Raw genomic sequence first — 16,601 nt, forward strand, 5'->3', positions numbered from 1 at the left:
CATTGTCTTGTTGCATTATTCAAACTTCTATTAAGCTTCAGGTGATGGACTGCTAACCTGGCATTCTCCTGTAAAGTAACTTGATACAATTTTGAATTTATTGTTCCCTCACAATTGCAAACTGCCTGATCCCTGAGGCAGCAAAGCAGCCCCAAACCATGATGCTCCTTCATCATGCTTCATAGTTGGGATGAAGTTCTGGTATTAGCGTACAATGCCCTTTTTCCTCCAAACATGGCAATGAACTTTTGTCTCATCTGTCCATGGAACATTGTCCCAAAAGTGCTGTAGGACATCCAGGTGGTCTTTTGCATACCTGAGACATGCAACAATGTATTTTTGGAGAACAGTGGTTTCCTCCATGGTGTCCTTCCATGCACACCATTCTTATTCAGTGTTTTTCTTATGGTGGACACACGAACAGAGACTCCACCAAGTTCTGGAGATTTCTGCAGGTCTTTTGCGGCTACCCTTGGGTTCTTTTTCATCTCTCTCAGCATTTCACATTCTGTTCTTGGTGTGATCTTTGCAGAATGCCCACTCAGAGGGAGAGTAGCAATAGAACTGAGTTTCTTCCATTTGTTGACAATTTCTCCTACTGTGGACTGATGAACACTCAGGTCTTTAGAAATGCTTTGTAGCCATTTCCAGCTTCATGCATCTCTACAATTCTTCCTCTGTCCTCTGAAAGTTATTTTGATTGAGGCATGGTGTACATAAATAGAGTTTTCTTGAGAAGAGCTGGCTCTATCAGTAACCTGACTTTGTGTGTCTTTTTTATAGGAGAGGGCACCTCTACACCTCACACCTTCAATCTCATTCATTGGAACACTTGACTCTAAATAGCTTTTGTAGAAGACATTACCCCAGGAGTTCACATACTTTTCCAACAAATACATGTAATATTGGATCATTTTCCACAATAAATAAATGAACAAGCATAATTTTTTGTACTATTTATTTAATTGGGTTCTCTTTATCTAGTTTTATGACTTGGGTGAAGATCTGATCACATTTTTGGTCATATTTATGCATAGATTGAGAAAATTCTACAGGGTTCACAAACTTTCTAGCACCACTATACTTTGGCAGGGGAGAGAAACATTTGGTTTAAAAAAAAAAGGCAGAAAACAGATGAAATTCACAGATTCATAATCAGTGAGTACCGGGAGATAATAAAAAATAAATAAATAAATAAATAAATAAGCAGAAATAGCAGACTACATCAGAAAGATAGATGAGTTCAATTGCGCAACAGAAAACTGGATGATGTATACTGAACAAATTGAGCAGTACCTTAAATCAAAAGAAGTAGCCAATGAAAAGTGAGTGCCAGTGTTACTGAGTACAATAGGTGGAAAAGCATGCAGTTTGCTTTGAAGTTTAACTACCCCAACCAAACCAGTCGAAATTGTTGATATCATGAATGTAATGCAGGAATATTTAGAACCTAAGCCATTGTTGATTGCAGAATACTTTAGATATCATATGCAAAATCAAAAGGAAGGGGAGTCCATTTCAGCTTGTGAGGCTGAATTGAAGAAATTGTCTGAGTATTGTCAGTTCAGTGATGCGCTAAATGATACACAAATATAACAAAGTAGGATACATACAAAGAGCATGACAGGCAGACAAAAATAAATGGAATCCACAGGGAAGAGAAAAATATAAAAAGTCAAGTTGCAGTTTCAAAAAAAGCACTGATCTCCATGTTGTTCATAAAAATTCCAATATTAGTGAGAGTGACACAAAACTACGTAGCCTTAAGCTTTACAATGTGAAAACTAACAGAAGACAAGCAATATGGCTTACACTAGAAGTGAAAAGCAAGTTAATTAAGATGGAATTGGACTCTGATTTGGCAGTTTCAGTCATTCCACAAAATGAATTTGAAAGGCATTTCAAAGGCATACTGAAGCTTGCAGATATCCATCTAAGAACTTATGCTGGAGAAAATATCATTTATGTAGGAATGACATTCATAACAATGAAATATAATGACCAACAAGCCACATTGGGTTTGTATGTGGTTTAAGCAGGAGGGCCTGCATTGTGGGGCTGTGATTCGCTGAGATAACTACAACTTGATTGGAGATTCCTCCACCATTTCCATGCCAAATCCTGCAAAATCTCGATTGAAAGTGAATTAAGAAAATTGCCGGATGATGCCACAGCAGTTTTTTAAGGCTGGCGTTAGGAAACTCAAACATGTCATGGGTAAAATAGTGTTAAATGAAAATGCCACATCCAAGTTTTAAAAAGCCCATCCAGTTCCTTATACCATCCATAATATACTCTCTGCCCAGGATCGAGGATAACTTGTAAACTTTTCTGGAGGGAAAAACTTCAGTAAGGTGAATTTCATTGAGACCTACCTACAGCTGGAGATGGAAGAGGAGTCCCAAGTGTTTCTTATCATAAACACTCACAAGGGCTTTCTCACTATCATAGTTTTGATTAGCATTTGCACCTGCGCTCTGGCAGAAAGCTATGGACCAAGAACTACAAAGCTACCCAGGAGCTCAGTATTACCTGGATGACATCATTGTTATGAGAGTAGATTACAAGGATCATCTCAAGACAGTATTAAAAATATTAGAAGATTATGGGCTCAAAGCACAATGTAACAAGTGTGAATTATTTAAAGCAAGCATCACTTACTGTGGTCACACCATTGATACACAAGAATTACACAAGTGTGCTGAGAAAATACAAGTAGTGGTGGATACCCTAAGGCCAAAAGACATGTCACAATTGCAGACTTTTTAAGAATTTGTCAAATTCTATAAAAGGATTCTGCCAAAGCTGGCTACTATTCTGCACCCACTTGAGCTCATTACTATAGATTGGGAAGAAATGCCAATGGACAAACCAGTGTAAGGTGGCTTTCCAAAAGGGAAATGAAGTGGTGATATCAGACACTGAACTCACCCATTATGATCCACATCATCCTGTGAAGCTTGCCTGTGACACCTCACCTTACATTATAGGTGCAACCATGTCACAACCTATGAGCAATGGAGGTGAATGCCCCATAGCCTTTGTGTCATGTTCCCTTAATACTGCAGAGAATACTTATGCACAGATTGTCAGAGAGGCCTTGAGCCTGGTGTTTGGTGTGAAGTGTTTCAACCATTTCATTACCAATCATCAACCACTTGCATCCATTTTCAATCCACAGAAGGGTGTTTCTCTAACATCAACAGCACAAATGCAGAGATGGGCTCTGTTTTTTTGGAGGACCCAATTGCAAGATCAAATTCAAGAGGACAACCAATCATGGAAATGCTGAAAAAATTGTCCCGTTTACCCTTGGAAAAGAAAATACCTGAAAAATTTACAAAAGAGGGTACTCCTCTTGATGTATTCTCCCAAATGTAACTTGTATATCTCCCTATTACAGATGATCAAAAGGAAAACCAGAAAAGACCCACACCGTCTTAGGTCTGCATGTCCATCCAAAATGGTTGAAATGTGCAGCAAAGATTCCAGTTCCCCACTTTTACCAGTGCTGGAATGAACTTGCCCTTGACAGTGGTTGCCCTACTTGGGAACTGTTGTACCATTCATGCTGAGAGCTAAGGTGATGGAGGAGCTACAGTACATACCAGTCATCTAGGCATGTTCAAAATGAAAGCGGTGGCTTAAAGCTCTCTGTGGGGGCCTAGGATAGATTAGCAGATCGAACAGCTTGCCACGTACTGTTCGGAATGCCAACATGTTCAGAAGAAAGGTGTCCAGAGCTGTCAGATCTCTTCCTGCAGATCAAGAGTCAACTCTCACAGCTACCACAAAGGAGGCACCAGGACCTGTGATTGTTTCGCCACCACAAATCTCACCTGTCAAGAAGAGTAACCCCCCTCCCCTTTCAGGAAAGATGTTATTTGACAAGAATATGAAACTCACCACAGCAATGAAATCTTGGTCTAAATGGAGCAAGTTAAAATTTACTATATATTTATATAAACATATTAGAGTTGAGATAATTCTGTTTTCTGTTTTGAGTTGGAATTTAAATCTAAGCAGGGAGGAGAGCAATATTTAATACTTCAGCAACTGTAAATGAGTACTTTGATTCAGAATTCTTTGTTTGTTCATATAATTCTGGGTTATATGCAAGAAGTACATGAATGGTACACATCATTAGACTACTACGTCATATCTGAGAGCCTCACTAAAAGAAAAAACTAAACAGACAAAAAAGATCCTGGTCTCTCTGTGTTTTTCTTTCAATTACTTTTATGTTTTGGAGTTACAAAACATAACACAAAAGGTGATAACAACATTTCCAGTGAACCAAGTAAACTAAGAGGGAGAGTGGAAACCAGGGCGCCAATGAATAGAAAGAAGTGTTGTAAATATTAATTGTTGATCTTTCGGGATTTCCAGATAGTAATCAGAGTTTTTCTGGTGTATTGTTCATCCCGTGCTCTTCTCTTAATTCCTCAATAAATGTACTCCTCCCCCTTCCCTCACCTTCTTATTATAGTTTCTACCCCTTGCTTTCCAATCCTGATGAAGGGTCTTAGTCTGAAACTTCGACTGTTTATTCCCCTCTATAGATGCCGCCTGACCTGACAAGTTCCTCCATCAGTTTGTGTGTGTGGCTAATTATAATACAGCAGCGTTACTTTGATTTACCTTATGTAATAAAATTACTTTGACATGCTTAAGAAGCCAAGGTTTTTATGAAGGGTTATGTCAAGCAACAGGAAACTATTACATTAAAGTAGTTAATATAGAGAAACACGATTTCTTAATCATATTAATTACTGTTATTCTTGACCTTCAAGGAGGAAGTTTGGATGACTTCTGATCATAATTCGAAGGGCATCATTAATAAAATCAGCTAGCTCAATCTTAATATCATTAACAGTACATTGCATTTGACTTTCAGAGATATCTGACCTCCTGACACAAGTGTGCAAAGAATATGAATGGATCAATAACTATAAGTCAATCATTTACCAATCGCATTACACCAATAGGATCAAAGAACAAAGTGTTTGCTTCAGGTTGAGGCAATTCAGGAAACTCGTTCAAAGGAACCTAAAAGAAATTCAAATCCTATGATTGCACTGGACATTGATATTGCTTCCTGAATACTTTTGGATGTAGCTTAATGATTTTGGACTGCTGATCATGAACAGCACTATGAAATTACCCTATCACACACCATTTTTGAAAAAACTGCCTGTATTTGTTATTTCAGTTCATAATTCAAGTCAGAATAGCTGATGCCAAGATTAAGGAAGGCATTTTTGTGCTCCACAATTCAAACAGATAATCAATGACAGGCAATTTGAACAACTTCTAGTGGGACCAGGGAAAATTGCATGGAAGGCATTCAAGGATGTTGTTGGAAATTTTCTTGACAACTACAGAGCACCAAACTACATGTAGCTGGTTGACAACATGCTTCAAGTATACAAAACCATTAAATGCAACATGTCACTAAAACTTCTTGGCACTGTCAGTGACAAGCATGGTGAAAGGTTTCAGCAGGGCACTGTGATCATGGGGAAATAGTATCAGGGTGAAATGAATCTATTAATGCTGGTTGATTATTGTTGGATACTTAATCAAGAACCTTCAGACACTCAGTACAAACAAAAATCATCAACAAAACACTTTCAGCTTAGTTGACCTCTTGCGAAGTGCCAGCACTGTTATGCAATTAACTGCATTATAGTGATTAAAAATTCATTTCTTGTTTCTCCAAATTCCTACATGATACAAGTCATCTGAAATTATATGTGTCCTCAACTTCAAGCAGTTTATGATAACAAAAATAGATTTTGAGGAAGCAACACTTCTACAAGGAAATTGTAGTCCAGTGTAAATTTCATGTTTGAAACTTCATATCAATTTGTACTTTGATGTCATGTTTAAAGTTTTGTGCACTTACTATATTACAGCAGTAAACATGCTTCAAAGGCACAATAAAGTATCATTATCATCATCATTATGACATGGGTGATCATGGTCTATCTATGACCATGACTGTTTTTGGTAAATTGTCCACAGAAATGGTTTACCATTTCCTTCTTCTGGGCAGTGTCTTTACAAGACAGAGACTCCAGCCATTATAAATACCCTTCAGAGATTGTCTGTCTGGTGTTAGTGGTCACATAACCAGGACTCGTGGTAAACACCAGCTGCTCATACGACCATTCACCACCAGTTCCATGGCTTCATGTGACCCTGACGGGGAGGGGGCGCTAAGCAGGTGCTACACCTTGCCCAAGGGTGACCTGCAGGCTAGCAGAGGGAAGAAGTGCCTTACACCTCCTTTAGTAGAGATGTATCTCCACTCTGTCACTCTATAAAGCACCATTGTACATTTCAACATGGTAAATAACGCTATATAGTTGTTAAGGATTATTTTATTTGCTAATAATGAAAATTAACAACAAAGCACTTCTTCTAGCAGAATAAATTTTACCTTTATTTTCCTGCTTGCAGTAAAGATCAATGCTTCTGGCTTAACCCCTATTTTCCAATTTATCACCTCCAAGAATCAAAGGACTGAGCAAGGGCAGATATAATTAAACTGGAAGCTGAGGGATCACTGAGTAAGACAGCAATCCTATTGTAGAATATATGCTTTTATTTTGCCCTTCGGTGTGAAACTGCTGAACAATTCCATCACAACGCTGGGTGTGTGCTTTAATCTGATATGCAAGATGTATCCTGGGATGTCCTCACTGAATTCGGGTGCCTTGCCTGAACCTGTCAGACCCTTAAACTTCGAATGGTGTGACAAAGCTCTCTGCAATTATACAAATAGCAGCTTTCCCAGTCCAGAGCCAGTTATTTCCTTCAGCACCCTGTTCCCATGTGCAAATACACATCATTCTTTCAGTGACAAATTCACAACAGCTCTACAACTCATGTTCTCACTGTTATTTATTTATTTATTTGTTTGTTCGTTTGTTTGTTTCTTCTTTTATTATTCATTTTTTACTGTATTTGCAGTTAGTCTTTTTTTGCTAATTGGTCAATCTTGTGTGCAGTACTTCTACTGTGAATGCCTGCAAGAAAATTAATCTCAGAGTAGCATATAGTGACATATATGTACTTTGAACTAATGAGTTAATTCTGATGCAGTTAAAAACAATGTATCAAATCACTGAGACCTGCTTCTACCCATCTTTTGAATCAATAACTAGTTGCTTCAACACCAGTTGTTTGGGTTTTGAATTGGTTGTTGAAGCCAGTTTAAGGTCCATAGACAGTTTGAGGAGCTGAGTGTGTAGTTTGGGAGGTTGTGTACTTTGCCCCATCAAAGTGTCCTGAGGTTCTCAGTGACATAGAAAAATAGAAAACCTACTGCACAATACAGGCCCCTTGGCCAACAAGGTTGTGCCGAACATGTCCCTACCTTAGAAATTACTAGGCTTACCCATAGCCCTCTATTTTTCTAAGCTCCATGCACCTATCCAAAAGTCTCTTAAAAGACTGTATCAGATCCGCCTCCACCACCATTGCTGGCAGCCCATTCCACGCACTCACCACTCTCCGAGTAAAAAACTTACCCCTGACATCTCCTCTGTACCTTCTCCCCAGCACCTTAAACCTGTGTCCTCTTATGGCAACCATTTCAGCCCTGGGAAAAAGCCTCTGACTATCCACGTGATCAACGCCTCTCATCTTCTTGTACTCCTGATATTATGCAGAAGCTCTTGGGAGTGCTTGTGCATGAATCACAAAACATTGGTTTGTAGGTGTTAGAGGTTATTGAGAAGTCCAGTGGAATGCTAGTCTTCATTGTTAGATGGACTGAGTTTAAGAGAAGAGAGATTTTGCTGCAACCGTACAGGGTACTGTTGAGCTGCACCTGGAGAACTGTGTACAGTTCTGGTCTCCTTACTTGTGGAAAGACATACTGACTTTGAAGACAATCCAGAGAAGGTTCTCGATGTTGATTCCGGAGGTGATGGGATTAACCTATGAGGAGAGATTGAGTTACCTAGGTCTATACTCACTAGAATTCAGAAGAATGAGAGGAGCTCTTATAGAAACATTTACATTTATGACAAAGTATAGATAAAATAGAGGCAGGAAAGTTGCTTCAACTGGCAAGTGAGACTAGAACATAGCCTCAGGATTCAGAGATAAATTTAGGACAGAGATGAGGAGAAACTGATTTAACATCTGGGGGAAATCTAGAAATCCAGAGAATCAGTAGAGGTTAAATATACTTAAGACACAGATAGATTTTCGCTTAGCAGGGGAAATGAAAGATTATAGGGAAAAGGCAGGTAGGTGGAGCTGAGTCCAGAGCAAGATCAGCAATGATTTTATTCCAAATCTGAATCAGAATCATTGGCATGTATCGTGAAATTTTCTAACTTAGCAGCAGCATTACAATGCAATACATAATAGAGAAAGAAAAAAAATAGTAAATCAATTACAGTAACCATATATATGAATATTAAATAGCTAGATTAAAAATAGTGCAAAACAGAAATAGTATATTTTAAAAAATAAGGTGGTATTCATGGGTTCAATGTCTATTTCAGAATCATATGACAGAGGGCAAGAAGCTGTTCCTGAATCACTGAGTGTGCCTTCAGGCTTCTGTACCTCCTTTCTGACAGTAACAATGAGAAGATGGCATGCCCTGGGTGATGGGTGATGGGGGTCCATAATGATGTACATCACCTTTCTGAGGCATCGCTCCTTGAAGGTGTGTTGGATGCTGCAGAGACTAGTACCCAAGATGAAGCTGAATAATTTGAAAACTTTCTGTAGCTTCTTTCAGTCCTGTGCAGTAACTCCCCCTCCACACCCCAATCTTCTAAACCAGACAGCCTTAGGGCCTCCAGCTCTGAATTTTTCCTTCAGAGTTTACTCCTGAAGCCATCCCCTTGAGTGCGTATAGCCACAAGGGAGAAGAGCTCTGAGATCAGTTTTCCCTTTCTGAGATAAGCTGCCAACCACAGAGCCGATGAGCCCAATCTAAGCAGTAAGACAAGTTTTAAGATACTAGTAACCCTCCTTTGCTCCTTCTTCTGTCAGTAAAAATGGTTTCACCAGGTTTTGTAGCTTAGCTAGACTTGGAGGTCTTGCACATGCCATTGGGAGCATTTAAAAGGTAATGGGAGCTTTTCCCCGCTATCTATTAAATAGATTTATGCAGTCATAGTAAAGTACAGCATAGAAACAGAATTTTTGGCTCATCTAGACCATGCTGAACCATTTAAACTGCCTACTCTTATTGACTGCACCGAGACCATAGTCCTCCATACCCCTCCCATCCATGTACCAATCCAACCTTCTCCTCAAAGTTGAAATCGAGCTCACATGCACCATTTGTGCTGGAAGCTCGTTCCACACTCTCACGACTCTCTGAGTGAAGAACTTTCCCCTCATGTTCCCCATTAAAATTTTAACCTTTCACCCCTAACCCATGACCTCTGGTTGTAGTTCCACCCAACCTCAGTGGAAAAAACCTGCTTGCATTTACCCTATCTACACCCCTCATAATTTTGTTCACGCTAAGGTTTTACAATAAATATTGACAAGTTTAAGATGCTTTAAAGATGATATCCCTCTCTTAGTTGAAGTGCCTTCCTGATTTTACAAGAAGCTTGCAAAACACAGTAAAATATAGCTTTTAAACTTGTTTTCAGGGTTTCTTTTAAGATGGAAATCTGTGGAGAATTTCCAAGTAAAAATATGAGGCAAAAACAAAATTCTGACAAATGCACAGTGAAGTAGCTTCAACTGGAAAGGTCAAAGTGAAATTCTGATGTGTTTGTTAATGGACAAAGAGGCATTTGTTCTTTTGAAAGCTGAAAGGAGTTGGCATTTTTATGGTGTCACAGTGTGCCTGTCGCATCATTCCTGGGCTTTCTGTGCAGGTGAATCTAATTAGGGCAGTACATGCAGGCGCTGATCCGTTGCATGTAGTGGCATCGAAACAACAAATGGTATTTAAACTAAACCTACAGATACTTGTTATCTATGATCAAATGAACTGAATTGGTGATAGACCAAAAAGAATGATTGATGAATTAACAGTTGAGTTTATTAGACAGTCTAGATTTATAACACCATAGCTCAAACATAATTTATTACAGTCATAACAGACACAGTCGGTGTTTTTTAGTCAGATTACATGTTGTCACACTTGCTGAATTGGAATAGTTGACAGTTTTGTTTAAATTGATTGCACCAGCAGAGTGTATATTCCTCTCCTTAACTATGTACCTAATCAGATATATTTCTTTCTCCTTGGCTGACAGTTACCAAGGGCCATTAATCTGCTACTCCACCGGCCACTCCTATGCTCCTTATAAATACGTCCAACTGTAAGCTTGTCTAACGGGGCAGCCGATCAATACCTGGCCAGTGGGGATGTGGTTGCAGCATCACTTAAGAAGTTTGACACTGTCCTGTTGATTTGATTGGCAGCCAATACACTTCTGCTCCTTAACCTCTGGGAAAAACACTACAGCGGCATTATGAACTATTAATGAGATGCAAAAGAGAATCTTGCCAAGGCTAGTTTAAGCACATTTCTCAAGACCATGAATCTTGTCGCCGGGAAAACGTAAGCAGTAAGATGAGATGTAGAGTGATCATCATCATTATGTGCCGTGCCGTATGACGTGAGTGAGAATGGTCTTTTGACCATGATTGTTCTTGGAAAATTTTTCTGCTGAAGTGGTTTGCCATTGCCTTCATCTGGGCAGCGTCTTCTGGTGGCAGGGTGGAGATGCGTCTCTACGAGAGGAGGTGTAAGGCACTCTTTCCATCCGCTAGCCTGCAGGTCACCGTTGGGCAAGGCGTAGCTCCTGCTGAGACCCCCTGATCAGGGTCACGTGAAGCCATGGGTGCAGGTAGTGGATGATCCTGGTTATACAACACTGATGACAGGCAGGCAATCTCTAAAGAGTATTGGTAATGGCTGAGGTCACCAGTGTTGTAAAGGCACTGCCCAGAGAAATGGTACCGTCTCCAAATTGGCAATTGGGAGGCACAAAGTACTCTTGGTAGGTAACTGTACTGCACTTTATTCTTGATACTGAATCCACAGTTCACCATTGTTGGGGATGATGATAATGTTCAGCATTCCCAAGCTAGGGAATGGAAAAGTATCCTGCCTATATTCCCACTCTGGTCTGGAAGTTAAACCGTGAGCTTGGTGTCTAACTTCAGAGGTATAGGATTCAAGATTCAAGTTTGTCACGAGCACACTGAAATGTACAGTGAGATGTGTTACTTACATTAACAACCAACACACTCAAAGATGTGCTGGGGACAGCCCACAAGTGTCACTGCACTTTCTGGTGCCAAAATTTCATGCCCACAATGCTCTGCAGAAAAACACAAAAGACAATAAGCAACAAAACAACAGCAGCAAAACAAACCTCATTTCCCCTCTTCCAATCACACACATACACAGTCCACTAATCCCCAGGACAGGCCATCTTCATCAGCATCCAGCAGACTCGGATTTGGACTTGGCCAGGCAGACATTGGTCATTTGACCACCCCAGCAGACTCACAGCGATTTGCAGATCAAGGACTCAGGCCAACAGGCTTTGACTTCTGGACTTCTGATTCGACTCAGGACCCATAGATTCAGAGTCATACAGAACAGGAACAGGCCCGCCAAGTCCAAATTCTGATTCGACCCTCGGGCCTTGATTCTTCACTTTGACCCCAGGATCGTAGAATATAGCTCACAGTGCATAAAACATGGAGAATAAAACCCAGAATATCGAACATAGAACATAGAACATACAACATATAGAACATAGAATATAAGACATAGATCACAAAACATACAACATAGAATATAGAACATAGAACAGTACAGTAGTGGTTTTTCATCCATGATGTTGCACCAACCTTTGTTCCAAAATCAATCTAACCCTTCTCTCTCAGATTGCTCTCCATTTTTCTTTCAACTATGTGTCTTTCTAAAAGTCTCTTAACTGTTCGTAATGTATCTGCCTCTACTGCTACCTCTGGTACTTCCACTCTGTGTAAAGGACCTAGCTCTGGCATATCCCCTTGTGTCTCCATGCTTCATACACCAATATAACATGCCCACAACTTCCTAACCCATACATTTTTGGAATGCGGGAAGAAACTGGGCCAACCAAAGGAAAGTCACATGGTCACAGGGAGAAGGTACAAACCCCTTACAGACAGTGGTGGGAATTGAACCCCAGTTGCTGGTGCTGTAAAGCGATACTCTAAATGCTACATTACCGTGCCACCCAGGCACGGTATTTGGTTGATGCGTGAGATTGTGGAGACTGCCAATGCATAGTCCATAGTAATCCATCAGGAGCTGGAGCCCTGAGACATTCACTTTATGATGGTGACACTGGAAACTGGGACAAGCACACTGGGGGTTGACCATTTTTTGTGCATCCTACTTATTTCAAGACAGTTCAATTCCACCTAAGGGCAAACTACTCTCATGGACCCATGTGGACTCACGTGAGCAGTACTGGAAGTAGCAGCTAGCACAACACTATCAATGTGCCCAGCAACCCAGGTTCAGTTCCATCACTGTCTGTATAGGGTTTGTATGTGCTCCCCGTGATTGTGTGGGTTTCCTCAGAATGCTCCGGTTTCTTCCTATGGGTCAGTAAGTTAAATGGTGACATGGGTGTAATTGGGCAGCATGTGCTTGTTGGGCTGGAAGGGTCTGTAAGTAACTAACCAGCAGAAGTTACCCTGATGCAATTGGGAAAAAGCTTCAGATGTTCTCCTTGTTTTCTACTCGACATTTGTCCCCCCTTATTAAAAAAGATTATCAGGATGTTACCACTTTGCTGCCAGTGGGAGCTTGCTCCAGGCAAATAGTCAGCAGGAACTTAAAACTTAGAGTTTTTGCAAAGATTTTGAATTCTGTCCAGTTAAATTGTTCAACTCTCTATAATTTATGCTACTTAAGTGGCTGTGTAAATGCTTGAAAAAGACTTAACTAATCAATATTATGGGCTAGCCGTGGTTGCAATAAGAGCTTTGGAAACAGAGTGAAATGCTTGTTCACCAGACTGGCCATTTTGTTTGGGGAAGCATAACATTCCTGAAAAAAATGTGTTAGATTTTTAAAGAATGTATCCTATATGAAGATCTCTCACAGTGCTGCATTCCTAGATAATATATGCAGGTGCCACAATAGCGTAGCGGTTAGTACGACAGCTCGAGCATCAGAGTTTGGAATTCAGTCCCAGAGTAATGTATAAGGAGTCTCTGTACGTCCTCCCCATGGAACGTGTGGGTTTTCTCCAGATGCTCCAGTTTCCTTCCAGTGTCTAAAGTCATACCGGGTAGATTTATCAGTCTTTATAAATTGTCCCACGATGAGGTTAGGGTTAAGTTGGGGTTGTTGGGTGGTGCAGCTTGAAGGGCCAGAAGGGTTATTCTGCACTGTATCTCAAAATAAATTTTTAAAATAAACACATAAAGTAGTTATAGGGTGTGGGGAGAAAATTTAATATTCATTGGCAATTGAAAGAAAGCTGGCTACAGTGACCTAACAATTTATATCACCAAACATTCCCAGTTCTGATGCCCACAGCGGTTCACGAGGATCCTTGGCATCTCTCGGTGGTGATATCATAAAGCTAGCTGAGCAGCCAATCAGACAATAACCCAAACACAAAAGAGTAAAGTAACTGCAGTTGATAGGCGAAGCCAGGTGAGGGAGAAGGTAGGTGTGTGAGGTAGGGAGAAGCTGGGAGGTGATAGGCGGAAAAGGTAAAGGAAGAAGAAAGAATCTTACAGGAGCAGAGAGTGAACCCTGGGAGAAGGTGAGGGAGGATTATAAAAAGGAGCAAATATTCTGCTCCTTTTGTGATGATAGCTTGGTACTAGTCATTCTTTGAATAGTGAATTCAGCATCTCTTACACTCAACTGAGAAAGCAGTCAGGGTTTTGGCTCAAAGCCTTATCTCCAGTAGTACAACACTTGCCCCCACTACTGCACCCAAACTTCACTCTTTAAAATAATCTCACTTTTGAAATAATATTGTATCTGCAGATTTCACTGTAAATATTTGACTTCAATGGGCATAAAAATTACAGGACATGTTAAATGTATCTCTGATTTGCTACAACTCTTTTGTACTGTTGCATAAAGTCAGAATTATGCCACCGGGTTTCGCACAAAGTTTTGCTGACATGCTCCCTCATTCTCCAAAATATGCCCTGTTATAAGTTGATCTTGGAAATCCGTCAGGAGCACAAATGAATCCTAGTGATATATACAGTTAAGGATATCCAGTCAATAAGACCCAGGGAACACGCTGCATAGATCACTCGGCATTTTGTGTTGAAAATGGCCAATACCCTCTTAGAGGTACAAGCAAAGGAAACGGATGGCAAAATCCAACAGTATTGTAAGTGGACATGAATAATCTACCTTACAACATACTCATGTATGATCCTATTTTCATTCAAAAATCATGTCAGTTTGCTCAGAAGTGGGATAGTAAATCATTTCCTTAGATTAAATGACCATTTATAAATAGCCATTCACAATTTGAACAAGTTGTTACAGATATAGGGTGGTGGGGTGAAGATGCATCTACCCCACCACCCCACCAAAGGAGGTGTAAGGTGCTCCTTCCCTGTGCTAGCCTGCAGGTCACCCTTGGGCAAGGTGTAGCCCCTGCTTAGCCCCAAATCAGGGTCATGTGAAGCCACGGGAGCAGGTATTGGATGTTTGTATGAGCAGCCGGTGCAACATCACAAGTCCTGGTTTTGCGACCACTGACGCCAGGCAGACAGTAACTGATATTGGCTGGGGTCACCCGTCTTGTAAAGGCACTGCCCGGAAGAAGGCAATACCAAAGCTCTTCGGTGGCAAACTTTGTAAGAACAATCATGGTCATGAGACCATGATCACCCACGTCATAAGACACTAATATATATATATATTCACTAATTGTTATTTATTCTCCTCCTTCAACACAGGCTCAAAGGAGAAAGTATGAATTTCAAACTTAGTTTTAAACTGAATTTTTTTGTATTTAATCTTCTTGCTTGATTCTTTCATAATGAATTTCTAATGACATGAAGAAAATCATTAAACAGTGTAGGTACATTTAGAGAATGAGATTCACAAAGCTATGACATGTTTATAGAGAAGGGAGAGAAATGCTACCAAATGATACCAAATAAGGGAATTAATTGTTTTCTCCTGGTTGAAGTTGACTTTCTTGAGTCCTGCAGGAACTCTAGATATCCAGGAAAGCACTCAGTGCTGGAGGAACTCAGCAATTCAGGACCCTGTTCTCGGCCTGAAATGTTGACTGCTTATTCTTCTGAGTAGACGCTGCCTGACTTGTCGACGTTTTCCAGAACTTTGTGTGTGTGTGTTGCTCAAGGTTTTCAGTATCTGCAGAATCTGTATCTGTACTCATTTGATCTCCCAACTTATGCATTGTAGATGATAGAAAGGCTTTGTGAGGCAAAGGGATGAACCACTGACCAGAATAACTCCAAGGATTTGACCTGCTTTTATAGCTGTGGTATTCATGAGATTGGTGAAGTTCAATTTCTGGTCAGTGGTGACACCCTTTAAAGTACTGATGCAATGATAAAAACATGGTGGCATTGTGGTATCAACACGTACAAACAAGCTGGATGAACTCAGCAGATCGGGCAGCATCCGTTGAAATGAGCAATCAATGTTTCGGGCCGAGACCCTTCGTCAGGACTGCAGAAGGAGGGGACAGAGGCCCTACAAAGAAGGTGGGGGGAGGGTGGAAAGTGTCTGGTGAAAAACCAATCAGAGGAAAGATCAAGGGGTGGGGGAGGGGAAGCAGGGAGGGGATAGGCAGGACAGGTGAAGAAGGAATGTAAGGGGAAAGCACTATGGGTAGTAGAAGAAGGCAGAATCATGAGAGAGGTATCTTGGAACATCTTGGTTAGATGTGTAACAAGTTCTAGGGCAAAGTTTTCCCAGCTTCACCTTTGCGCTCAGCCACTTCTTGAGATTACTTGGAGTAAACTTGACTTAGCAGAGTGATACAGCAGATAATGGTGCTCATGCATCTCCAGTGACTTGGCTTTGACCTCCAGTGCTGTCCTTGTGGAGTTTACCATGGGTTTCCCTAAGATGCTCCGGGTTCCTTTGACACCTGTAAGACCTGCTTCTAGGTTAATTAGCTATTGTAAAAATGACTGTTTGGTTTACATAAGTGACAAAGGTATTGTGTGAAATTCTGGTCCACCTACTTACAGGAAAGAGTGGAGAAAAATTTATAGAGATATTGTGGGAACTTAAATACTGAGTTATAGAAGATGGTTGAATAGGTTAGGACTTTATTCCCTGGGACATAGGAGATTGAGGTGAGATTTGACAAAAGGTATACAAAATTATGAGAGGTATAGAATGGGTAAATGAAAGCAGGCCTTTTCCAGAGGATAGATGAGACTAGAACTTGAGTTCATGGGTTAGGTGTGCAAGGTGAAATATTTAAGAGGAATCTCTTCACTCAGAGGGCAGTAAGAGTGTGGAATGAGCTACCAGTGGAAGTTGTGGATGTTCAATTTCAACATTTATGTGAAATTTGGTTAAGTACGTGTATGGGAGGGGTATGTAGACTATGGTCAAGATG

Source organism: Hypanus sabinus, chromosome 9 (genome assembly GCF_030144855.1).
Source record: "Hypanus sabinus isolate sHypSab1 chromosome 9, sHypSab1.hap1, whole genome shotgun sequence".
Classification (NCBI taxonomy): domain Eukaryota; kingdom Metazoa; phylum Chordata; class Chondrichthyes; order Myliobatiformes; family Dasyatidae; genus Hypanus; species Hypanus sabinus.